General features: G+C 38.9%; 1 pseudogene; it reads right to left on the reverse strand.

Annotated features, from left to right (window-relative positions):
- Positions 1-13,600: 13,600 nt before the first annotated feature.
- LOC118022475 lies at positions 13,601-14,692 on the reverse strand (annotated as a pseudogene).
- Between the last annotated feature and the right edge of the window lie 11,553 nt (positions 14,693-26,245).

Here is a 26,245-nt window from a genome sequence, read left to right on the forward strand (position 1 = left end):
AAAAAAACACTCCACGCCTGAATTGGAAAGAGGAATTCTAAGGCTCCACCGCCCTTGGTCAATCGACCCTACGTTAAGCAGTTCGGGTCTGCAGCATCCCAGAGCCGCTGTAAAGGCTAAAGCCGGAGCCTGCAGGTGCACTGACCTTCCCGCCCGCCGAGTCCACACACCAGCAAGTGGGCGCCGCCCACCCGCCTTATCACCATCCACAGAGGCCGCTCCCGTGTACGCGCCCCCAAAAATCTGACTACAATGGCCCTTCCAGGCCTTCCCATTGACCTCCGACACCAGGTCTACAGGTCCCGGTGCTGTAGAAGAAACTAAGAAATGAGTCGACACCGCAACAGACAACAGCGGTGAAGCCAAACCCCCAGACTCCCACCCGGCTGAGTGCCAGAGAGGACGGAAAACTGCTGCTCACCCTAACCCTGCCCAGTCCCACCCCGTCCCCTCACCTGGGTGAGCGCCGGGGCGGCCTGGAACCGCTCCGGTCTCTCTCCGAGGGACGCCAAAGGCCTCGGACAGGGCAGCAGCGCCGAGCCGGACCCGGCCCGCGAAGCTCTGCCCGCGCCCACAACCCTCTGACCCCGCCACCCCGGCCAGCTGCCACAGGTCCGGCCCGGGGGCCCCAGCCACTGACACAGAGGGGCGGAGAAGGATGGGAGGGGTCCCAGCCGGGGCCGGGCGCCACTGCGACTGCGTCAACTGGTAGCGTCCCACGTCATGGCGCCGGCACGCCACCCAAACCCCACCCAGGAATCTGCGGCGTCCCCCCTCTTTCCTCTCCGCCCCTTTCCCTCCTCCCCGGGCTGGGGGTGGAGTCTGGGTCCTGAGGCGGAGGTCAGGGGCGGGCTTGCAAAAATCACCTGCGAGGGGAATGTCAATGAATGGCCTTCCTGCGGCCGGGAGACAGAAGCACAGAAAAGAACAAAACGCTGACAAAAAGGAGAATCAGACCGGTGCCATGAAGTGAAATGAATCCGCTCCGGGTAGAGAGTAATACTTTTATGACCTTATCAATACCGGGACTTTGACTGTATGAAATGAAACTACATTGAATCAATTGAGTCTGTTATTGTATTAATGAAAAGTGGTTTGATGCTCACCATTTTTAAAGAGAAAGACTCTTCATATTGTTCAGAGGGTGAACCAATGCAAACGACTTTCTGGAGTTCGAAAATTACCTCAGATATGTTGCGTACTTTTTATGTACGAATTGTAATAGGAAGAGGAAAGTGGAAAACAGTCTTAGCTCTATGGAAGTTTGTGATTGCTTGGGACAGATGTGGAATATGTACAGAAGACACTAGAGATGCACACAGTGATATGCAAGCAATAGCAAACAGAGGGTTAAGCATGGGCCAGGCACTGTTCTAAGCACTTTATATTTATTGATTCATTTAATCCTCCCCAAACCCTGGGAGATAGTACTCTTATTATCCCTTCTATTCCCATTTCACAAATTAAAAACTAAGGTACAGAGGGCGCCTGGGTGGCTCAGTTGGTTAAGCGACTGCCTTCAGCTCAGGTCATGATCCCGGGGTCCTGGGATCGAGCCCCGCATCGGGCTCCCTGCTCCGCGGGAAGCCTGCTTCTCCCTCTCCCACTCCCCCTGCTTGTGTTCCCTCTCTCGCTGTGTCTCTCTCTGTCAAATAAATAAATAAAATCTTTAAAAAAAAAAAATAAAATAAAATAAAATAAAAACTAAGGTACAGAGAGGTTAAATAACCTGCCAACTGTACCTTAAATACTAAGGTACAGAGAGGTTAAATAACTTGGAAGGCTAGGGGTTGAACCCAAGCAGTGTGGCTCCAAAGTTCATGCTGTTAAGCATTACTGTCTAATTTATCCTGCCTCAAGTTCTAAATGTCTACAACTCTAGTTATGACTTCCTTCCTGAGCTGAAGTACTGTATCTCCTAACGTTTTCAAGTGGGAGTTTTACTCTTACCCCAAAAGAAACAGATGTGAAACCAAATATAAAATAAAGCCAGAAAAGGTTAAACATATGACATACCATATTAACCTTTATTGCATACAAGGAAATAGAGGCCCTGGCAGAAGTGTGTTATGAAAGGACTGGATAAAAGCCAAGAAGAGAAAAACATGCACCTATCTTAGTTACTTCCACCTTCTACCAGGACACACCTACCACCCTTATTTGAATTCCTCTTTAGAGTTTATTTCTCCACTTCTGCAAAGAAATTAATTTCAACAGATTTTTTCAAAATCTGGAAGAATCCCAGTCATTCTCAGTTTTTGTTCCCTAGTAAGGCATCAGGACCCCCACATGAATTCAAGTTTGCCACAGCCAAACTACCAACTTTGCCCAAGAGGGAAACTGTCCCAGTACAAATTCTCTAGAAATCTAGAAATTACCTAGATGTGGTTCAGATTCCTCAAATCAAAAACTGAACTGAATTAAATTGCCCTGGAACTAAGGGAAGGAGGGAAGAGAGGAAAGAGAGAAGAAGGAAAGAGAGGAGATGGAATAAATCTCTAATGGCATAATTTCATGTACAATGGAAGGATTATTTAAGGATGACAGGAAGTACTCTCAAAATAATCCACAAAGGTAGCCACCAATTTAACCAAATTTACATTGATATTTTCACCATGAAAATGTTTTACACTAGAGTAAAATAAAATGTGCTTCAAAAATTAAATATATACTAAGAAAATTTTTAAAAATTAAATATATGCTAAGTGCCAGGCACTTGGCTAATGCTTTATGGGTATTATTTCATTTAACTCGCACAAGCCCATAATGTAAATGTTGTGGATGAGGAAGTTTATAAAAGTTAAATAACTTGCCCAAGGTCACATAAGCAGAACTTGAACTCTCAAGTGAGCCTAACTCCAACACCTATTATCTTTCACTACTCCATACTAGATCCAAGTTAAAAAAAAATTCTCAAAATGTAAAACCACAACTAATTTACAGATTATTTTAAAACAATGTTAAAAGAGCATACTATCTGTATTTTAATGCATAAAGGAATTTACTGCCACCAAATTCAAGGTGTTAAAGTTTTTTGAATGCTTAATTCAGGTTTTTATTTTTCTATCATCTAATAATTTCTTTTTTTTTTTTTTAAGATTTTATTTATTTATTTGACAGAGAAAGACACAGCAAGAGAGGGAACACAAACGGGGAGTGGGAGAGGGAGAAGCAGACTCCCTGCCGAGCAGGGAACCTGATGCGGGACTTGATCCAGGGACTCCAGGATCATGACCTGAGCCGAAGGCAGTCGCTTAACCAACTGAGCCACCCAGGCGCCCTATCATCTAATAATTTCTTAAAACCGCAATGTCTTGATGTATAAACTTGAGTGTTCCTCAAGTTGTTATACACTTTTTATAACACCAGGATACCAAGTCTGAAGTCATTTCTCACACCAAATCATCATCATCATCATCAGTAATATTAGTAAGTCCATAAAAACAAAAAAAAATCAATAGATTTCTGTATTATTTCACAATATACCTGCCAACTGAAATTATTTTTCTTTCACTTACCACTAGCCAATTCAGGCCACAATTCAAGCTTCTGTCATGCCAACTAGTATTTCAGGAGACACCAATGCTAAAACAAATCAGTAAGATTTAAGTCAAATATATTTTAGGAAAACCACAATTACCCACTTTAAAGCTGATAAAAAGTGAAAGGAGCTGAACATGCATTTGGAAAGAGGAAATTTGTACATCTTTTGATATACTAGAAGAACCCAGTTTTCTAATAATGATTTGAACTTTAAAATAGCATGTAATGTCCTACAAATCAACAAGTAAAACCACCAACCCATGAGCAAAAAATATGAACAGACAGCTCACATACAAGTGGCCTAAAACAGTAGAAAAGGTGTTCTTCATTCTCATAAAAAGATAAAAGCCAGTTAAAGCTGCAGTTGAGGTACCATTGTTTTTCTTTTCAAGTGGCAAAGTTCAAAAAATTTCATAACTCAGTATTAGAAAAGGCTTGGGGAAACAGAAACCCCCCCATACCTTGCTGGTGGGCATGTGAATTGATTTAGCTTCAAAGGAGAGCAATACAGTAATATCATCTTAAAGCTGTCAGTGCTCATATGTTTTGACCCAGCAATTCCACTTCTAGAAATGAATCATACGGATATCTTCACACATGACCAAAATGTACAGGCTATCCATTGCTACATTGTTCATAAAAATAAAAGATTGTTAACAAGCAAGTAACCTTCAATTCAGAAGACTAGTTTATTTTTTATTTTTATTTTTTCAGAAGACTAGTTTAAAAATTATGGAACATCCATAGAGCTGCAAAAAAAATGTGGTAGCTATAAAAGCACTGATAGGAGATGATCTACAAAGCATACTATAAAAAAGGTAAAGAGCAAAAAATGTACATGTACCTGTGAAAACTAGTAATAGGCCCAGACCTACAAATCTGACTTTATAAACATATTACTCAAAAGACTAAATTGGACAAAAGTTAAAATTTCTAGTCAATGGCACATAGTGTAAAATAGCATTTAGATGCATATATATATATATTTCTTTTAGGCATAGGTTATATATGAAAAAATGGCGAAGAAAAACTGGTATATTGGGGCACCTGGGTGACTCAGTCAGTTAAGTGTCTTCCTTCAGCTCAGGTCATGATCCCGGGGTCCTGGGATTGAGGCCAAATCGGGCTCCTTGCTCAGCGGGGAGCCTGCTTCTCCCTCTGCCCCTGCTGCTGCTCTCTCTCTCACTCCCAGATAAATAAATAAAATCTTGAAAGAAAGAAAGAAAGAAAGAAGGAAAGAAAGAAAGAAAAGAAAGAAAGAAGAAAGAAAGAAAGAAAGAAAGAAAAACTAGTATAGACAACCATTGGAAAGGAGAATTAAGTGGATATCCTGGGCCAGGATGAGTTTGTAGAAAGATTTTTTACTGTATTTTTTTATAATGTCTGAATTTTGTAATGGGTGTATGTGTTACCTAAAGTAAAATAAAATATTTCAGTGAAATATGACTATCTTTTTCTTTGGCTCTCCCATCAATTTTTACTTTCTTCCTCCAGACCCGAGATGAATTTACATTTTTTTATGTTAGTTTGCTAAGGCTGCCATAACTAAATATCACAGAGTGGGTGGCTTAACCAACAGAAATTCACCTTCTAACAATTCTGGAGACTGCAAGTCCGAGATCAAGGTGTCAGCAAGTTTAGAGTCTTCCGAGACCTTTCTCCTTGGCTTGTAGATAGATACCTTCTTGCTGTGTCCTCACATGGTCCTTTCTTTGTGCAAGCATGACCATGGTGGCTCTCAGAGTATCAAGGACACCAGTCACATTGTATAAGGGCCCACCCTAATAGCCTCATTTTAACTTAATCACCTCTTCAATGTACATATCTCCAAATACAGTCACATTCTGAGGTACTGCAGGGAACAGGGGAGGTTAAGGCTTCAACATATGAATTATGAGGGGACACAATTCAGTCCATAACATTTGACAAACAGGATCTTTTCCTAGAACTAGTCTATTTTTCATTCTTCTACAGTTCTCTGAAATAATACATTCTATATACCTTACTTTAAAACTCTTGTTGGAGCGCCTGGGTGGTTCAGTTGGTTAAGCGTCTGCCTTTGGCTCAGTCATGATCTCAGGGTCCTGGGATCTGGCCCCACGTCAGGCTCCCTGGTCAGGAGGGAGTCTGCTTCTCCCTCTCCTTCTGCCTCTCTCCCTCTGCCCCTTCCCCCCCACCGCCCCCAGCTTGTGGTATCTCTCTCTCTCTCAAATAAATAAAATCTTAAAAAAAAACCTCTTGCTGCTCTTATTTTCTATTTTATTATCTTGTTCATTTATTCTTATTATTCTTTTTTAAAAAATATAACATTTAAAAATTTTTGTAAATTATCTCTTGATCTTGGGTGTGTTCCAGAAAAGGCTGAATGAAGGGTGGAGATTTTTTCCCCTCATCCCTTAGTATTATTCAAACCCTCTCTTGGCATGTGTGCTAGCCTAAGTGACAGAATCTTATCTCTCTAATAAACTCTCTTTATTGCCTTTGTAGTTACAGTCTTTCTGCAATTCATTAATCATTTATCAGTATATCTCAGTTCATCAGGTCAATGTGAAAAAATTATTTTGAAGTCTTCTTTATTTTGATTTTTCATGTCTCTATTTTTCTTCTTTACTTAAGTCAAGAAATATTTAATATCTGTATGCCAGACACTGGACTAAGCCCTGGATATGGGTACATAATCAAGGTAGACATGGTCCCTGCCCGTGAGGAGCTGATAATCAGTGGTAAAGACAGAGAATAAACCAAAGCTAAATTAAAATCTGTCATTGCAGCTTAATAATTCCCTGGTTATATTTTTCTTCCTCTAACACATATTAAGCTCAAATCCTTTTAATTATACGTGCTAGAAAACTGACATAAATTGACCTAAGTAAAGGTAAAAAAAAGCCCTTCTAAGCTTTAGACACCAGAATTAGATCAACTTCAGGTCAGGCATGAAGTTCCAAGCCATATATATCTCCAGGAACAGTTTGGCTCTATGCCTCAGAGGAGCCATTCACTACGTTAGCTTCAATCTCATGTTTCCCATGGTAGCAAGACAATGGCAGAGCTCCTGGTCCTATACCCTCCCCATTTTTTGATCCAGCAAGAAAGAGCAAGAGTCTTTTCTCCAGAAATCTCAGCAAAGTTTCCTTGTGCCTCATTCACTGTACTTGGGTCCCATGCTTACCTCTAAAGGCAATGGGGACTTTGGTAGTGTTGACCGGCCTTGGTCGTACACTCCACCCCAGAATCAGAGCTACTACCAACTTCAAGCTGCCATTACTTGATCAATAAAGATATATCACAAAACACAGTGAAAAGACAAGCAACTATGAATGAGGAAGCAACCCCTCAGCAGACACTGAATCAGCCAGTCTAGATCTTGGACTTGTCAGCTTCCAGAACTGTGAGAAATAAATGTTTGTTGTACAAGCCACCCCCAGCCCCCACAAAAAGACTTCTCACAATGTTCACAATGTTTCCCAGTTTCTCTGTTTCTAAACACCTTTTTGTGCTTCTATTGGGCAAAGATCACCCCAAAAATGGGGTGGTCAGAGAGAAGAACTAAACAAACAAAAACTTACAGATTACTGCTTCAATATCAATTTTCTGGTTTTAATAGTATAATATGGTCATGTAAGATGTTGTTAATGGGGAAGTTGGGTAAGAGGTGCACAGAACTCTCTGTACTTCTATTCTGCGCTTCTATTGTGAATTTCCTCAGGAATGTCTTCCATGGTTTTATATTTAGGCCCAGCATTGTGTCTGGCATAAGGTAAACAGTCACTAAATGGTTATTAAATAAATGAAGGAGGGAATAATTAGTTTAAGATAACAGGAATCTAAGTAAAAACAGACATGCCAAAGAGTGTTTAAAAATTAGTAAATATCACACCCTTTATTTGAATGTGAAATACTGCACACATTATATCAGAATTTCTATTTACTGAACAATACTTTAAAAATAAAGGTACCATTACCTAGTGTTCCGGGGTGTTGATACTTCTCAGTTTGAAATATGATGCAGTGATTCAACAGCTATTATGTTTGAAGGACCATACATTTTCTACTAACACTACATATCCAAATCCGCTGAGTGACATCATCATCACAGTTGTTATAGTTAATACATATTGAGCACTTAGCATGTTCCAATATATCTTTCCTAAGCACCTTATACATATTAATTCATTTGTTTCTCACACACACAAAAAAGCAGATGTCCTTCAAACAAACATGTAACTAGGGGCCAGTGTTTCCTTTTAATGTATATTAATTTGTTTGGTCCAAATTAAGTCTTTCCTAATCTAAAAAGGTATGCTATAAAAAGCAATGCAAAACTAACACCTAAATATGCCTTGGTATTTAGCTGTTGAAAACTGGTTGAGTCAAGGGGTTTTCATATGAAGCCTTAAGTAGAAAATGTTGTAGTGATACAGTCAAATTTATTAAGGAATCCAAAATGCCGACATTGCATCAAAATTTATGAGAATAAAGATGGAAACAAAAATACCATCTTTTCAGAGACATTGGAATCTATTGGTAGCAATAAAACTCAAAGTCAGAGGAGTGTCTTGGTGGTACAGTCGGTTAAGCATCTGACCCTTGGTTTTGGCTCAGGTCCTGATCTCAGGGTCAGCTCAGCACAGAGTCTGCTTGAGATTCTCTCCTTCTCCCTCTGCCCCTCCTGCTCATGCTCTCTCTCTCAAATAAATAAATCTTAAAAAAAAAAAACAAAAAAACAGAACCTCAAAGCCAAAGAGAAACACAATTTTCAGTGCAAACTAGAATAATTATCACTTTCATTTCCTTGAAATGTTTTTTCTTCCCTTTCAGCGCCATTTCCTTCTTGTCTGAACAAAGCAACTTTCCAATACAGTTTCAAAAAGTAGCTACCTGTATCCGATTAAAAAGAAATGGAACTGAAAATTATCTGCCTGAAAAAATTATCTTAAAAAAGTATGGTATATACTACTTTCATTCTAATGAAATCACATATTTAAATCAATAGCCCAACTAAAAATAATGCTAACGGGTTGGAGAAAAGAGTTCTCAAAGTATGAATTACTGTATTTCCTGAGTATCTTCTTGTAGACAAGGAAACCGAGGTTATACATTTCCTTCCCACCACTTAACATATGACAACAATAAAACGTGGTCATCAGAAATATTGATTTCTACAATTACTTTTTTTTGGCATCTTCAATTGACACTTAACATTCTGTATATTTAAAGTGTACAACTTATTGATATATATATATAGCAACATGATTACCCCTGTAGCTTTAGCTCACATCTCTATCATGTCATACATTTATTATTTCTTTTTTGTATTGAGAACATTGAAGATCTGGTCTCATAGCTATTTGGAAGTACATAATACAATACCATTGACTGTAATCCCTATGTACATTAGATCTCCAGAACCTATATAACTGCCAGTAGCACACAATTAATTGTTGCAACATGCTCCCCAACTACTAATGTACAAATTAACTGTGATATTTGGAATTGGATCTCTACCTACATCCATTCATTTATTGAATTAATATTAAGCACTTACTATATTTTTGTTTAACAATTACAGCACTATTGTGAGTGCTGTTACACAATGCTGCACTTGCCTTCAGGGAAATTACATCCAGGAAGTGGAGACAGACCACATCCAAGTAAACAAATTAGTTTCAGATAGTGTATACAAGATGTGAGTACAAAGAAGGAAATCAAATAAGGGAATGTGGTAGAAAATGACTGGGCTTAACTTTAAATGGGGTGATCAGAGAGAAGAACTAAGCAAACAAACACTTACAGGTTACTGCTTCAATATCAGTTTTCTGGTTTTAATAGTATAATATGGTCATGTAAGATGTTGTTAATGGGGAAGTTGGGTAAGAGGTGCACAGAACTCTCTGTACTATTTTTGCAACTTCTTGCTAGTCAGATTATTTCAATATAAAAAGTTTAAAACTGATAAATAACTTACATATTGTGCTAACGTCTATAAAGGAAAGAAAGAGGGGACCCTGAGAGTATTAGAGACTTTAGGAAGGGTGATCATGAAAGATAGCTCTGAGGAGGTGATTTTGAGCAGAGATCAGAAAGATGAGACTAGTCTATTGAGAAGGAAAGGAGTAGCATTTCAGGCAGAATTCCTACAGCTTGCAAAGAAGCCCCAAGGCAAGAAAAAGTTGGCATGCAAAAGGAATTGATAGAAGATACATTTGAGGGGAGGCACAGCAAAAGAGGGAGAGACTGGGACAGGAGAATAAGGTTGATGGAGTAAGAGAAGCACTTGGGTGTTTTGTACTAGCTGGATTTCATTCTTTCATTTTTAAGCCTCAATCTACCATACGTTGGTTGTTTCTAAGCTAAAACAAATACCTTGACTATCACTACATTGTTTATTCTACTACATAAATTATTCATTTATGATCATGTATACCAGTGCTCCACATACTTTAACATACATACAAAGTACTTGGGATCTTTTAAAAATACAGATTCTGGGGGCACCTGGGTGGCTCAGTCGTTAAGCGTCTGCCTTGGCTCAGGTCATGATCCCAGGGTCCTGGGATGGAGCCCCACATCCGGCTCCCTGCTCAGTGGGGAGTCTGCTTCTCCCTCTCCCACTCCCCCTGCCTGTGTTCCCTCTCTCACTGTGTCTCTCTCTGTCAAATAAATAAATAAAATCTTAAAAAAAAAAATACAGATTCTGTTTCAAGGTATGAGGTGGGATCAGAGATTCTGCATTTTCAGCAAAATGCCGATGATATTGCTGCTGCTGTTTCATACAACAGACTTGGGTATCCAGGTGGTAGTTTGCCATGAGGAATTTGGAATATATGCAAAAGTCAGTGAGAAGCCATTGAAGGACTGGTTTTTTATTTATTTATTTTTTTTTTTTAAAGATTTTTATTTATTTATTTGACAAAGAGAGAGACACAGGGAGAGAGGGAACACAAGCAGGGGGAGTGCGAGAGAGAAAAGCAGGCTCCCCGCGGAGCAGGGAGTCCGACGCGGGGCTCGATCCCAGGACCCTGGGATCATGACCTGAGCCGAAGGCAGAAGGCAGACGCTTGACGACTGAGCCACCCAGGAGCCCCGAAGGACTGGTTTTTTTTAAGACTTTATTTATTTGAGAGAGAGCGCACACAGGGACAGGGAGAGGGAGAAGCAGACTCCCCGTGGAGCAGGGAGCCTGATGCGGGACTCGATCCCAGGATCCCGGGTTCATGAGCAAGCCGAAGGCAGATGCTTAACTGACTGAGCCACCCAGGTGCCCCCATTGAAGGACTTTAAAAGAGACATAATCCAGTTTGCTTTATACTGTACTTCAAGCTCCGTAAGGCTCATTATATTGTTGGCTCAGGCTCTTCTCTCCCAGCAGTTACTTAGTAAGAAGGCTGTTTCAGAGTTCCAAGTCACCTTGCATGTTTCAGGTTTCTTCCATGTATTCTCTTTGGGGCGTAAGTCCAGTTAGTGAACTAGGTCAGGTCAGCTAGGTCCAGGTCAGTGGCCTTCAAATGCTCTTGCTCATGTGTTCCTAAAAGATTTTGTAAGCAATATACCCCTACACATTAATATCTTAAATTTTTCATAATATAGATCATTGCAAAGGATGCAATTTTCTGTACTATCACAAATATTGATTTTTTAAAATAAAACTTTAATAACACTCTTTTAAATGTATTTAATTGGACCTAAATACTATAGTTATTTATAACCACTATGATTCGCTTAAAAATAATAATGGGCAAATTTTTCTTTAATAGTTGCAAATTATGATTTCTTTTTCTTTCTGAATTTGCAATTTTATCATATTTCCCCTGCAGAATGTTACCTAATATAATACATATTTAATGTTAAAAAGTCTTTTTTTTTTTTAGAGATTTTATTTATTTATTTCAGAGAGAGAGAATGAGAGAGAGCACATGAGAGGGGGGAGGGGCAGAGGGAGAAGCAGACTCCCTGCCGAGGAGGGGGCCTGATGCGGGACTCGATCCTGGGCCTCCAGGATCATGACCTGAGCCGAAGGCAGTCGCTTAACCAACTGAGCCACCCAGGCGCCCCTTTAAAAGCCTTTTATGGAGTGCCTCTCTTTCTTATCTGCAACAAATTATGTAAATAAATATAGATATAATTTCTAAAATTTTATGTAACCATAAGGTTTTAATAGTTAACTTTCTCCCCTCTTGAATTCCCCCCATTGAATTATAACTGCAATTATTAATGAAAACCAATTAACCAACATATTTATTTTATAAAATGTAATAAAAATTATTATATAGTAAGTAAAATGTACTGGAAATATATCTCTTGTTGTGAAAAAAGTGTGGTCCTTTCTCGCCAATTAGTTAATGTATCTGTGGATGAATCCTATCGATTGCTTGAAGAAGGCCTGACTATTCCATTTTGTTCATGTGCATTGACATAAGCGCTGAGAAACTTTGCTCATATAAACAAGGAGATAGGGGTGAAAGAAGTTTTATTACATCAGTATCACTTAATTCTCTGAATTCCTTTAGAGTTACATGCCAAAAATCACAGTATGATCTATTATCAAAATTATTTCTTTGATCAGGTCCCTATAATACTAAGAATTAGAAACCAATCAGAAATCTCCTGAGTTACAAAATGAGTTATTATCTAATTATTAGTCATTCGTTGTTAAAGGAAATTTACCAAAACTTCTCAAACGATATTAGCTTTATATTTTTGTAACTTCAATGTTTTAATATCATGAAATACAAGTACAAAACATTGTACGAGTATGTGTTATACTACATGGAGATGGAATAATACATTCGTGTTTTTATCAGAATCTGTATCACCCAGTGCTAGCCACTGTACCAACATGTCATGTCATGTGATTTAAATTTCCACAGGGATTTTTCTATTCTTCCTATAAGGTTTCATCATGAATAAAAAAGCTCACAAATCTTTTCAACCACTGCAGATTTATATTTATCTCATTATTCCTGTTCAGCTGCTTTGGGGAACTGTTAAGAAATACAAAATTGCCTTAGCCAAGAGTTTTGAGTGGCTAAAGAATTTTGTTATTTCACGTTGGCCAAGATCTCCCTTATGTTGGTAGATGTGCTGCCGAAGCGAGCACTCCCTTATGTTGGCATTGCAAAGACACTGTGTACTTCGATGGGGTAAGAAAAAGCGTTGTCTCAATAGCCCTCTTACTGTTTAGGGAGGCAAATTACCATTTCTTGAAAAGTACAGAATATTTTAATAGTTATTGGCTAAGCAGTAATTCATGAAAATCCAGTTATATAAGACAAATAACAACAACAGAGACCCATAAGGCCCCACATGTACCAAAGAAAGCAAGTTTGGAAATATTTAAACTAACTGTTTTTCCTACCTCTACCCTGGTTTAACCACATCAAGTGAGAGTAACATCAGCCAATAAAGAAAAGTGTCCTGGGGCGCCTGGGTGGCTCAGTCGGTTAAGTGGCTGCCTTCGGCTCAGGTCATGATCCCAGGCTCTGGGATTGAGCCCTGCATCCGGCTCCCTGCTCAGCGGAGAGCCTGCTTCTCCCTCTCCCTCTGTCTGCCGCTCTGCCTGCTTGTGCTCTCTCTCTCTCTCTCTCTCTGTTAAATAAATAAATAAAAATCTTAAAAAAAAAAAAAAAGAAAGAAAGAAAAGTGTCCTGAATTCAGCATCCATAGCATACCTCAGCCATCTCAGCTAAGACTTTTTAAATGACAAACCAAAAAGGATGAGGAAAGTAGCATTTACTTTGTTGGAAATAAAAAAAATTAAAATACTGCTAATTTCATAAAATATTTGAAACTAATTTTGTTTTTATAATAAAATGATGTTTATCTTTCTTTTAAGTTTTAATTACCATTCTTGCTCTTAAAAAAAAAAATCAGGGGCACCTGGGTGGCTCAGTCGGTTAAGTGACTGCCTTCGGCTCAGGTCATGGTCCTGGAGTCCCGGGATCGAGTCCCGCATCCGGCTCCCCGCTCGGCAGGGAGCCTGCTTCTCCCTCTGACCCTCCCCCGTCTCGTGTGCTCTCTCTCTCACTCTCTCAAATAAATGAATAAATAAAATCTTAAAAAAAAAAAAATCAGTCAAAGTGATGTCAACCTTTAGGGATAAATTTTGGGGTATGTAAAATAACATGTTTGGAAAACTGAACCACATTTTTAATTGCCAGCATTATGCTTTGTTCTTGGTAGACTCATCTTTGTTTCTTCTTTTTACATCCCAATTATAAACCCTGGCCATACTGACTTCTGTGGTAGTAAATTGATCTCAAAGAAAGAATCAAGGTCTTCCTCAAGAGAGTCAAGATTCTTCGTGGCAGTCGATAAATTCTTTGCCAACAATGCCGGAGCTTCATCAATACCATATTCAGGCATTACATTAGCCCCCAACCACAGACACACTTTATCAGTAGGAGGAACTGAAGCTTGGCAATGCGGGTTATCTGCCAGGAAGAATCTGGTCTCCGGTGAACTAGTGGGCTCTTTGTTTCTTCTGCATGTATTTTAAAATTTCTAAAGTCTGCTTAATTTCAGGAACCTGACTTTTCAGCCTCCTTTTCTTTTGAGCAAGGTTGAGTTCCATAAACTTACACTTCCGGTACTGTTCATCCCGCTTCTTTTTTTTTTTTTTTTTAAGATTTTATTTATTTATTTGAGACAGAGAGAATGAGAGACAGAGAGCATGAGAGGGAGGAGGGTCAGAGGGAGAAGCAGGCTCCCCGCCGAGCAGGGAGCCCGATGCGGGACTCGATCCAGGGACTCCAGGATCATGACCTGAGGCAAAGGCAGTCGCTTAACCGACTGAGCCACCCAGGCGCCCTATTTATTCATTTATCTGAGAGAGTGAGAGAGAGACAGAGAGCACGAGAGGGAAGAGGGCAGAGGGCGAAGCAGACTCCCCGCCGAGCAGGGAGCCCGATGCGGGACTCGATCCCGGGACTCCAGGATCATGACCTGAGCCGAAGGCAGACGCTTAACCGACTGAGCCACCCAGGCGCCCATCCCGCTTCTTTAGTACTGTATCTGCAGTCTCATTCCCAGGCTGTTTCATGAAAGAATCTACATCTTCCGCAAACCTGGCCTCAGGAACCTCTAGGTGGAGCTGCTGCCGGTTCCCTGCGGCCGCTTCTCCTGAGCCACAACCGTACTTAGCGGCCACCATTTTGGAGAAGCGTTAACTATGTATTTTTTTCACTGGAAACCACCCGTTGCAGTCACAAAGGGAAAATTAAAATATTCCTAATTTCAGCATATTTTCCATACAGTATGTTTGATAAAATGTTTTGTCATGTCATGTGATTTAAATATGTTTCGTCAAAAATCAGAGCTGCGGGTTAAACTTGCTTATCGAAAATGTCCACTTTTAACTTAATTACAAGGTTAGGTTTCACTGTTACCCCAGTTAAGCAAATCAGATTGACTTTCTGTTAAAGAAATAACAAGTCTTACATTTTTAATTCAAATGAATGTGTTCCTATGCATTTTGAGGGATAATACCACTGAAAAGTAAACTGTAACGTAGTTAGAAGACATTAAGATTAAAGTCATACAGTCTAATATAATGTTTTTCATTTTCATAATAAGCTATAAGCTAAGGAATAAGTTTTATGCTAGCTTTCATTATTTAACTTAGAATAATGTAATGCAATGGTTAACCCAAATCATAAGTTATTTATAAAGCATGGAGTAAAATAAGAAGAGAGAGAGAGAGAAACATGGCATATGTTTTATACTGGGTTCCTCAGAAAGCAGAACCAAAGACAGAGGCTTAAGAGCAAATGCTGAGTCAGGAAATAAAGGAGAAGAAAAGCAAGGATGGGACGAAGATGATACAAAAGTTGGCTAACCCTGATCAGTTGCTCTAAGAAATGTGCCTTGACCCTGATGTTTACAGCAGCATTATCAACAATAGCCAAATTATGGGAAGAGCCCAAATGTCCATTGACTGATGAATCAATGAATGGGTAAAGAAGATGTGATACGTGTGTGTGTGTGTGTAGTGGAATATTACTCAGCCATAAAAATAATGAAATCTTACTATTTGCAACGATGTGGATGGAGCTAGAGAGTATTATGCTAAGTGAAATGAGTTAGTCAGAAAAAGACAAATACCATATCATTTCACTCATATGTGGAATTTAAGAAACAAAACAAATGAACACGGCGGGGAAGAAGACAGGAAAACCAAGAAACAGACTCTTAACTATATAGAACAAACTGATGGTTACCCAAGGGGAGGTGGGTTGGGGGATGGGTGAAATAGGTGATGGGGATTAAGAAGGGCACTTGTGATGAGTACCCGTGTTGTATGTAAGTGTTGAATCACTAAATTCTACACATGAAACTAATATAACACCGTGTGTTACCTAACTGGAATTTAAATAAAAACTTGAAAAAGAAAAAAAAAAAAAGAAGAAGTGCACTTTGGGACCATCCATCTGGAGGAGAAATGGGGAAGAATTTTTTTTCCTGCCAGATAGTGAGAACAAAGAGTTTACTGTAGCTCTTCCAGATTCCATTTTGCTACACCAGGTCTCCACTGGTTTAAAAAAAAAAAAAAAGTGCCTGGGGTGACATCATTTTCAAAATGATGAAGTAAGGACCTGAGCAGATCCTCTCCCCTACCAAACAATGATTTAACTGGTGAAAATTATAAAAGTCAATCATTCAAAGTCTGGAAATTGTACTAAGGACACGGAGCAAATGAGCAAACATTCTTTCAAGAAAATATGCTAAATCTTGGGTAAGAACAGTGAGTGGCTGAGACATCTGAACCATGATCTGCTCCTTTACATACTCCCTCGGTTCCACATTATGGAAGCTCTACCTCTTGGATGGAATTTGCAACCAAGAATAAGATTCCTCTCCCCCCAGCTCCCAGTCTGGGGCTATGATGACCACAAGAAGGGTAGGCAGGTGGTGTTTCATCTTCTTCAGGCGCATGTTACAGGAGCTCTATTACTGAAGGATTGGAATAGCTCTACTTCTGCAGGGGTAGTATACGGAGTCTCTCTTCCTACACACAGCCTCCCCTCAAGACAGAAATCCTACCCCAGGCATGGCAGGCTGAAAATACTAAGGCTCTAATTTACCCCATCCCCAGCTAGCTGGAAGGGAGGAGGTTCCAGCCTGGGAGGAGCAAGCTGGGAAGACCGGGGTCTGCCCTGACCCTAGTGAGTAGCCACTGGTAGTGGGTGAAGGAGGAGCAGTTTCCTGCTAGAGATCTAGTGCAGTGGCACATGGGTTCTATCCAGGAGGAAAGGCAGGCCACAAGGACAAAGACTCCACAGCTCTGCCTAAGAGGCCTGCCTTTATTTGGAACAGAGAGTGGACAACTTTATGCTTAAGGATGTTATTAAAAATAACTAAGATCTTGGTGGAGAACAATTAAGAGAAGGCTGCTTGTTCTCATACAAAATTGCATAGCAGCCAGAAGTTTAATGGAAAGAACCAGGGAAAGAGGCTGTCAAGAAAGCCTTCTTGAGATCATAGACATCTCTGGGGTCAGAAAGATGTGTACATATGCTAGGCTGCACCTACTCAGGGGCAGTCAAAGCAAGACATGGGGAGACTTGAAATCATTCTCCAAGTTGCACACAAGCTTATCAACACAAAGCTGATACAGAGCTGGAATTATCAGATATGAAATTTTAAATAACTATGATTACTATCTCAAGGAGTCTAAAGGAAAACATTAAAGAAAATATGGATAGTATAAAGAGATGAGTGAGAACTCTAAGAAAGAATCAAAGGGAAACTCTAGAAACTCTAGAAATCCAAAACCTTAATGCCTTTCATGGATTCATCAGTAAAGTGCAGGTAACCAAGGAAAGAATCAGGGAGCTTAAAGATACATAAATACAAACTTCCCAAATTGAAATGCAAAGAGAAAAAAAGAAATAAAAACAAAAAAATAGAACAAAACATCCAAGAACTGTGGAACAATTATGGCAGCATTATTTATAATAGCTAAAATATGTAAGCAACCCATGTGTTGATCAATAGGTGAGTGGATACAGAAGGTGTGAAATATGGGTTATTATATATATATTACTCAGCCATCAAAAAGAATGAAATCTTGTCCTTGCAACAATATGGATGGACATAGAGGGTATTATGCTCAGTGAAATAAATCAGACAGAGAAAGACAAATACCATATGATTTCACTCATATGTGGAATCTAAAAAACAAAACAGAAACAGACTCATTTTTTATGAGGAAATATGCAAACTAAAATGATGAATCTCCTAAATTTGACTTAAGTTTTTATGATTTCTTTTTAGCAGAATCAAAATTATGACTAACCAGGAAGGTGAGCAATAGCAAAAGCTGCCCAACCTCTTTACTTAAATGGCATAGGAAAAATATATTTCAGTTAATGTACATATACTCAATGTTATTATTCTGGAATTAAAATTTTTCTCTGTTTCAATTGAGTTTAAATGTTGGACATCCTACCATTGAATTAGTGTTCTAAAATTGCTAACATTTCTCAGAGTTAGTACAATTCTCAATAGCAATTTTTATGGCATCTTCTAAATAATGTCAAGGTCACAAATCAAAGTGTCAGCTCTTTCATTAGGACAAAATATTGTAATTTATTTACCTATTAGTTTATACCAAAGATATAATTCTCTAATATACACTTTTATTAAATTCTAATCACATTTTCTCTTCCATAAACTCCCACTTCAATAACATGTAACTGAATTATTCCCCGTTCATACAACTATTGTAAGCAGCCCACTGCTACTTTCTTTCTCCATGCTATAATGGTGATTCTTACAAAAAAACAACCAATTATAACATGATTCATCTCAGTTGATATAAGCTAACTGTGTCCCTAACAGTGGACACAGATGTTGGTTGATACTGAAATCAGGTTGTGTGCTCTCAGGTCCAAAAATGCCTTGAAAGTCCCTCTCTTTTGAGGGACTTGAATAAGAGAAAAACTTTAAAAGTATGTAAATATGGAGGTTATACAAGATTCCATTTTACTATGTTATCTTAATCCCCATACATTACATCATTAGTTTTTGATGTAGTGTTCCATGATCCATTGTTTGCGTATAACACCCGGTGCTCCATTCAGTATGTGCCCTCTTTAATACCCATCACTGGGCTGACCCATCATCCCTCCACCCGCCTCCCCTCTAAAACCCTCAGTTTGTTTCTCAGAGTTCATAGTCTCTCATGGTTCATCTCCCCCTCCGATTTCCCCCCCTTCATTTTTCCCTTCCTACTATCTTCTTTTTTTTTTTAATATTATTTAATGTATTATTTGCTTCAGAAGATTTCCTATCATTTTAGTCTCTTTAAGGAGCATGTTTTTAATATTCAGGAAAAGAAAGCTAGAGTGGTGATCCTGAGCAGCATAGACATGAAGAACAGAATTGGGTATGGGATTTCCCATGGAACAGACACACACAGTGGGGTTTTTTGTTTTTGTCTTTAAAGATTTCATTTATTTATTTATTTGGGAGAGAGAGAGAGAGAGAGAAAGCATGCAAATGGGAGCGGGTGGGCAGAAGCAGAGGGAGAAGGAGAGAAGTAGGCTCCACACTCAGCTCAGAGCCCTATGTGGGGCTCGATCCCACGAACCTGAGAACATGACCTGAGCAGAAACCAAGAGTCAGATGCTCAACCAACTGAGCCACCCAGGCGCCCCCCACACAGTGGTTTTAAAGTGTTTTACAAACATGAACCTACTACCAAAATTAGGTTCCTTTCAAAAGCAGTGATGTTGACTTTTTTTTACAGTGTGTAAATAGTATTCTATACAATTCCAGCTAGAACTATAACAGAAAATAGGACACCATTAACAAAACCAGCAAGAACTAGGAATTAACTAAAGAATGTATACGAATAAAAAATTTAAGGATATAAAAGATCTGAGTGAGTAGAGAGGTAGCTATGCTCATAATGTTTCAGTTTAACCTAGTATGAATTATATTAAATATATAAATTCAATGCAATATCTCCTAAGAAATTCAATTCAAATATGAGTAACTCGACAAACTCATAAATTTTATACTGATGAATAGAAGCCTAAATTCCTAAATCAATTTAATTAACAAGAGAAAAGCACAGAGGCATGTCTTACTAGATAATAAAACTAAATCAAAGCTTTACTAGTAAAAACAGTATGAGCCAAAGCAGGAACAAATAAGCCAGTGAAACAGAACAGATAGTGTGTGTGTGTGTGTGTGTGTGTGTAAATTGATATGTGAAATTCACATCCCAAAGCAATGGAGAAGTGAAAGCACTTATTATCAGGGGTATTAGAATAATTGGTTCAGTAGATAAAGAAATATACAACTGTATCTTTACCTTATCCATATAAATAATAGACTAGAAGTAAACAATAGCACTAATGGAAGAAAATACAGGAGAATATATTTGTGATATACGGTCACAGACAAGCTTCCTAAACAGGATCCTAAAGGCAAACAATAAGATGAAAAATAGATGTTGACTACATCAAAATTAAAGGAAAAATTAACAATTGCTGTTCAGGGTAAGACACCACAGGTAACATTAGTAGACAGGTGACTGAGAAAAGTATTTGCAGTATTTAAAACCAATGAATCATTAATAACAAAAACAAAACAAAGGATGTAAAAACAAAGTGAAGGAATAACTGAAATGGGGATATAACTGAAAAATGGGCATAGGACATGAATAAACATTAACAGAAGAGGAAGCCCAGTACATACCAAAAGATTCCCAAATTCACTAGCAACCAGAGAAGTGGAAATTTTAACAATGTCATGTTAATCTATCATGTTACTTAAATTACAAAAATGAATGAATCCAAGGTTTGGTGAGTAATGGTGCACTGCTGGTGGGAGTTCCTTTCTGAAAACTATATGAGCATGCTCAAAATAGTTAGATTTAGATCACTTAGATCACTAAGACCCAGTGATCCCATTCTGATATATCCCAGAGAAATCTTTTTAACAGTCCTGGATGGGCTATTCTGGAAGATACGGTGGCATTGTCAGGGATCAGGGAGAGCTGGAGGCTAGAGGAATGGATGTATAAAATATGATGCATACCTAGTACTAATACACACCAAATAGAAGTTATTTTTATGTACAGCAACTCAATAGGTATCAAAATAAGAAAAAGTTAAGGGAAGAATGGGATTTATAGCACAACGCATAACACTGCATCTAGTACCACATGTTTTACAACAATAAATACGTAGTTAGGAACATTTATCCTTGTATTTGTTTTTAACTAGAATGGGAACCTAAGGTAAGAAAAGAATATGAGTAAGTATCTGGACAGATACTGATAATGTACTAAGAACTGAGGAAGAAGACTAATTCAACTCTGTCCTCCAGGCACCTGAAAAGGGAAGAGAATTCAATACATGTTACAAATGCACAAGTAGACATAGGAATAGTTCTTTCTTATGTATAAGAGTTACACTGCTCATCTAATAAAAATACTTTCAGGCTGTTCTGTGAGCTCCTGCAGGCCTATTACAACAACCAAACAAGAAAATTACTTTGTTTTAAAAATGAAATTTGGCTTCCTAGCACTGTTTTTGTAAATACTATCCTAGGTGATTCTTCTCACACTTAGTTGCATAGTTTTCAAAAAAGAATCACAAGTCTTTTGCTCAAGATCTCTGAAAAACAAGCCACTCTAGTACCATCTTTGCTGGAGGAATTTTTAAATCTAGTTCTTGACCTAGTTGAGGGTATTGGGTATAGGTTACATGAACCAGATAAGGGTTGCACTGAATGACCTCCAAGGCCCCTTGTAACTCTAACCATCCTACAATTTTGCTCTTCCTCCTGAGAGTTTCAGCCTGTACTGTATTGCTTTAAGCTCCAGTGAGAAAAATAATAAAAGAAACAGCTCAATTGGATGTTTTTTCTGAATAGAACTAAAATGTATTTAAGTCAGACATTCTTTGGACAGCCACGAAAGATTTTGCTAAAACAGTAGTTAATACATATGAGTGTGAGACAAAAGTGGTGAATTTTTCAATCCTGAGGACAACTGGAGACCTTATTTTCAAAATCTGTTCCTGCCCAATTGTGGCATATTCTTGTTAAAGAAAAAAATACAAATTTTATCACTCTTACTTTATTTTTAATACCTTCACTAGCACTGCAAACTATGATTCCTTTTAGAACCAGGAGTTTCAAGAACGATTACATCGAGAACCATAATATACAGTTTGGAAACATTTGCCTCACAAAGCTCGGACTCATCTCTGATTAGAAATGAGATGCCAGAGAGGTGAGAGGAAAGGAAGCAGAAACAGTAAAGCAAAAGGAGAAAAAGAGGAAGAGCGTATGATGTTACAACCCTGCAACCCAGCACATAAAAGACCTGTGGATCTATTTTCTCATTTCAATGAGGAGAAGCCCAGCATCCTTTGTCATCCTACCTATAAATAGAAATGTTAGGCAAAGTATCTCAATACACAGTCCCAGCACAAATTTGAGAGGAAACTCATCAAGGACAAGGAATGCTGAGCTATTGGTATTTGCTACATGTATCCCAAAGACCTGCCTGATCTTTTTTTCTCTGCAATGGTGCGGAAAGCTATTACGTACAACACCAAAGGAATACGGTTGGACTTAACAGAGCCAATGTGTAAATATGTAAGAATATTTCTCACAAGAAAAGCACAGAAAACGAAGGAGATGGTTGCTGGGCTGAGTTTTTCACTTTCCTAAAAAGGAGTCTGTCTCCTCAGCATGGAACACCAATAGTGGAGTACATGGCTGTCCCCAGAACAGGCAAATACAAGAGGCTTATATGTCATTGAATGCACAATGGTTTGCCGAGAAAGACATGTTGATAATGAGAAAATGTTGATGCAACAGGAAGAAAGTAATATAGATGCTAAATGTTTCATACTTTTTTTCCTGTCTGGAGAAAGCTTTACATGTTTCCAAAACTTAATTCCATAGTTACAAGGGCTTATGAAGTGTTGGCTTTTCAATAATTTATTTCCAATATCCAATTCATGCACTGCCCATATCTCAGGGCTTATCTTCAGGGCTCATGAGGGAAAGACCTTGCTACAACTTTACAAAAGAAGGATTGGTGGCAATATGGTTGGAACTGTGACTTACTTAGAGAAAATCCAAGAAGCAAACTGGAGTCCCAAGGTGACCTCAGATTCAGGGCTCTTTCCCAGGGATGTGCAGCAGGTTTATATGTTTGAAAGTGTCTGTGTATCATTTCCCTGCAATCACAGAAAACACTGACAGCGGTGATGACATAAAACTTCTTCACTCTGCCCTCCATTATCCCCACTCTCCTGCCCTAAATTTCACATTCTGCCTGAGAGGATGGTTTAAGTTTTGTTTTTGTTTTTTTTTTTATTCTTATGTTAATCCCCATACATTACATCATTAGCTTTAGATGAAGTGTTCCATGATTCATTGTTTGTGCATAACACCCAGTGCTCCATGCAGAACGTGCCCTCCTCAATACCCACCACCAGGCTAACCCATCCTCCCACCCCCCTCCCCTCTAGAACCCTGTTTGTTTTTCAGAGTCCACCGTCTCTCATGGTTCGTCTACCCCTCCGATTTCCCCCGCTTCATTCTTCCCCTCCCGCTACCTTCTTCTTCTTCTTCTTTTTTTCTTAACATATACTGCATTATTTGTTTCAGAGGTACAGATCTGAGATTCAACAGTCTTGCACAATTCACAGCGCTTACCAGAGCACATACCCTCCCCAATGTCTATCACCCAGTCACACCATCCCTCCCACCCCACCCCCCACTCCAACAACACTCAGTTTGTTTCCTGCAATTAAGAATTCCTCATATCAGTGAGATCATATGATACATGTCTTTCTCTATTTGACTTATTTCACTCAACATAATACCCTCCAGTTCCATCCACGTCATTGCAAATGGCAAGATCTCATTCCTTTTGATGGCTGCATAATATTCCATTGTATATATATACCACATCTTCTTTATCCATTCATCTGTCAATGGACATCTTGGCTCTTTCCACAGTTTGGCTATTGTGGACATTGCTGCTATAAACATCGGGGTGTACGTACCCCTTCGGAACACTACTTTTGTATCTTTGGGGTAAATACCCAGTAGTGCAATTGCTGGATCATATGGTAGCTCTATTTTCAACTTTTTGAGGAACCTCCATACAGTTTTCCAGAGTGGCTGCACCAGCTTGCATTCCCACCAACAGTGTAGGAGGGTTCCCCTTTCTCCGCATCCCCGCCAACATCTGTCATTTCCTGACTTGTTAATTTTAGCCATTCTGACTGGTGTGAGGTGGTATCTCATTGAGGTTTTGATTTGGATTTCCCTGATGCTGAGCGATATTGAGCACTTTTTCATGTGTCTGTTGGCCATTTGGATGTCTTCTTTGGAAAAATGTCTGTTCATGTCTTCTGCCCATTTCTTGATTGGATTCTTTGTTCTTTGGGTGTTGAGTTTGATGAGTTCTTTATAGATTTTGGATACTAGCCTTTTATCTGATATGTCATTTGCAAATATCTTCTCCCATTCTGTCGGTTGTCTTTTGGTTTTGTTGACTGTTTCCTTTGCTTTGCAAAAGCTTTTTATCTTGATGAAGTCCCAATAGTTCATTTTTGCCCTTGCTTCCCTTGCCTTTGGCAATGTTTCTAGGAAGAAGTTGCTTCGGCTGAGGTCAAAGAGGTTGCTGCCTGTGTTCTCCTTTAGGATTTTGATGGACTCCTGTCTCACATTGAGGTCTTTCAACCATTTGGAGTCTATTTTTGTGTGTGGTGTAAGGAAATGGTCCAGTTTCATTCTTCTGCATGTGGCTATCCAATTTTCCCAACACCATTTGTTGAAGAGACTGTCTTTGTTCCATTGGACATTCTTTCCTGCTTTGTCGAAGATTAGTTGACCATAGAGTTGAGGGTCCATTTCTGGGCTCTCTATTCTGTTCCATTGATCTATGTGTCTGTTTTTGTGCCAATACCATGCTGTCTTGATGATGACAGCTTTGTAATAGAGCTGGAAGTCCAGAATTGTGATGCCGCCGGCTTTGCTTTTCTTTTTCAACATTCCTCTGGCTATGTGGGGTCTTTTCTGGTTCCATACAAATTTTAGGATGATTTGTTCCATTTCTTTGAAAAAAGTGGATGGTATTTTGATGGGGATTGCATTGAATGTGTAGATTGCTCTAGGTAGCATTGACATCTTCACAATATTTGTTCTTCCAATCCATGAGCATGGAATGTTTTTCCATTTCTTTGTGTCTTCCTCAATTTCTTTCATGAGTATTTTATAGTTTTCTGGGTACAGATCCTTTGTCTCTTTGGTTAGATTTATTCCTAGGTATCTTATGGTTTTGGGTGCAATTGTAAGTGGGATCGACTCCTTAATTTCTCTTTCTTCTGTCTTGTTGTTGATGTATAGGAATGCCACTGATTTCTGTGCATTGATTTTATATCCTGCCACTTTACTGAATTCCTGTATGAGTTCTAGCAGTTTTGGGGTGGAGTCTTTGGGGTTTTCCACATAAAGTATCCTATCATCTGCAAAGAGTGAGAGTTTGACTTCTTCTTTGCCGATTTGGATGCCTTTTATTTCTTTTTGTTGTCTGATTGCTGTGGCTAGGATTTCCAATACTATGTTGAATAGCAATGGTGATAGTGGACATCCCTGCCGCATTCCTGACCTTAGCAGGAAAGCTCTCAGTTTTTCCCCATTGAGAATAATATTCGCTGTAGGTTTTTCATAGATGGCTTTTATGATATTGAGGTATGTACCCTCGATCCCTATACTCTGAAGAGTTTTGATCAAGAAATGATGCTGTACTTTGTCAAAAGCTTTTTCTGCATCTATTGAGAGGATCATATGATTCTTGTTCTTTCTTTTGTTAATGTATTGTATCACATTGATTGATTTGCGGATGTTGAACCAACCTTGCAGCCCAGGGATAAATCCCACTTGGTCATGGTGAATAATCCTTTTAATGTACTGTTGGATCCTATTGGCTAGTATTTTGGTGAGAATTTTTGCATCCATGTTCATCAGGGATATTGGTCTGTAATTCTCCTTTTTGATGGGGTCTTTGTCTGGTTTTGGGATCAAGGTAATGCTGGCCTCATTAAATGAGTTTGGAAGTTTTCCTTCCGTTTCTATTTTTTGGAACAGTTTCAGAAGAATAGGTATTAATTCTTCTTGAAATGTTTGGTAGAATTCCCCTGGGAAGCCATCTGGCCCTGGGCTTTTGTTTTTTGGGAGATTTTTGATGACTGCTTCAATTTCCTTAGTGGTTATAGGTCTGTTCAGGTTTTCTATTTCATCCTGGTTCAGTTTTGGTAGTTGATACATCTCTAGGAATGCATCCATCTCTTCCAGGTTATCTAATTTGCTGGCATAGAGTTGCTCATAATATGTTCTTATAATTGTTTGTATTTCTTTGGTGTTGGTTGTGATCTCTCCTCTTTCATTCATGATTTTGTTGATTTGGGTCATTTCTCTTCTCTTTTTGATAAGTCTGGCCAGGGGTTTATCAATCTTGTTAATTCTTTCAAAGAACCAGCTCCTAGTTTTGTTGATCTGTTCTACTGTTCTTTTGGTTTCTATTTCATTGATTTCTGCTCTGATCTTTATGATTTCTCTTCTCCTGCTGGGTTTAGGCTTTATTTGCTGTTCTTTCTCCAGCTCCTTTAGGTGTAGGGTTAGGTTGTGTACTTGAGACCTTTCTTGTTTCTTGAGAAAGGCT

Source organism: Mirounga leonina, unplaced genomic scaffold (genome assembly GCF_011800145.1).
Source record: "Mirounga leonina isolate KUSES-001 unplaced genomic scaffold, KU_Mleo_1.0 Mir_176, whole genome shotgun sequence".
NCBI classification, from domain to species: domain Eukaryota; kingdom Metazoa; phylum Chordata; class Mammalia; order Carnivora; family Phocidae; genus Mirounga; species Mirounga leonina.